Below are 1314 nucleotides of genomic sequence, written 5' to 3'. Positions count from 1 at the left end.
AATATATATATATATATATATATATATATATATAAACTTTCTTTAAATATAAATATTATTAATTATTAGTACATTTCAATTTTAGTCTCATAAAAGATGAATATTATAATGTATCTCTAATGTGATCTCTAGAAATATGATTATCGGATTTCTTACACCTTACATTAACACCTCATAATGCTTATTACTGTATTAATTTTATGCTAGATTAATTTTATTTAACTTTAAGTTTGAATAAGTGAGACTGTATATAATTATAATATGAACGGTCGATTTTTCGTAAATATCGCAGTAATATAATCGGTTTAATAAGCTTAGGTAACTATTTGTAATATTCAAGATTAATATTTTCTATACACAATAATGCACATACATCTCTGCTCGGTTTGTTCAATGAATATTTCATATATTGTTATACGCACGCGCATAAACCTACGTATTTCTGGAACAATAATATTTACCGTATAAATCCCAGTTGCATTTTGTATTATATAGCATTCTCAAGTGAAATATCGGTGACGTCGAGTAAATGGGAAGAGCTAATACAGTTTCACAGCCACCATTACGACAGACAAGAAATCCCTTAAGCCGTTAGATTTATTCTAGTCCCTGTCAGCAATAACGTATTTATTCAAACGTCATACAGAACGCAATATTAATCTATTAATAACTCACTGCAAATTATTATAGAACAACTTTTTTATACATACTTTTTAATAATATAGGATAACTCCAGTAAATACGCCGTGCTAAGATTTACGCCGCAAAGTCAGAAAAAATAGAAGTAGGGGGGGTAATTTTCCCGCAACTATTCTCTGTTACATGCTTTTATGTTATATTAGTATTGTGTTACGATTTCAGTTTCTTAATATTAATATTAATGAAATTATTGTGAGTTGAATCGATTTGTTACTGTGTTAAGTAGCACCATCATAAATTATAATCTACATAAAATGATTACTGTAGAACGTGCAAAAGACTTAGTGGTTATTTCGTGATATATGAGTGTAGAGGAATGGTAAAGCATGTTGTATAACAAAATACAAGTATTTGGCTCTTGTATTTTTTGTTTATAGTTTGTGTCTATATCTCATCTGTTTGGGATACATGGCATTTTTAGCGGGCGGGATTTATACCCAAAGCATACAAAGCGCAGATTTCAGCACTAAATGCAATAAACGCATTACATGAAATGTGTACCTCATGTAACACTTGTGGGAAGATGTAATTATTAGTTATTACTTCATATATATATTTCTCATTCTTATTGTCTATAAACGTATTTTATAAGTTATTGTGTCATTTTACGTCTTA

Source organism: Atta cephalotes (assembly GCF_000143395.1).
Source record: "Atta cephalotes unplaced genomic scaffold scaffold00003, whole genome shotgun sequence".
Taxonomy (NCBI): Eukaryota; Metazoa; Arthropoda; class Insecta; order Hymenoptera; family Formicidae; genus Atta; species Atta cephalotes.
The sequence above is the reverse complement of the archived record's forward strand: the minus strand, read 5'-3'. Positions refer to the sequence as shown.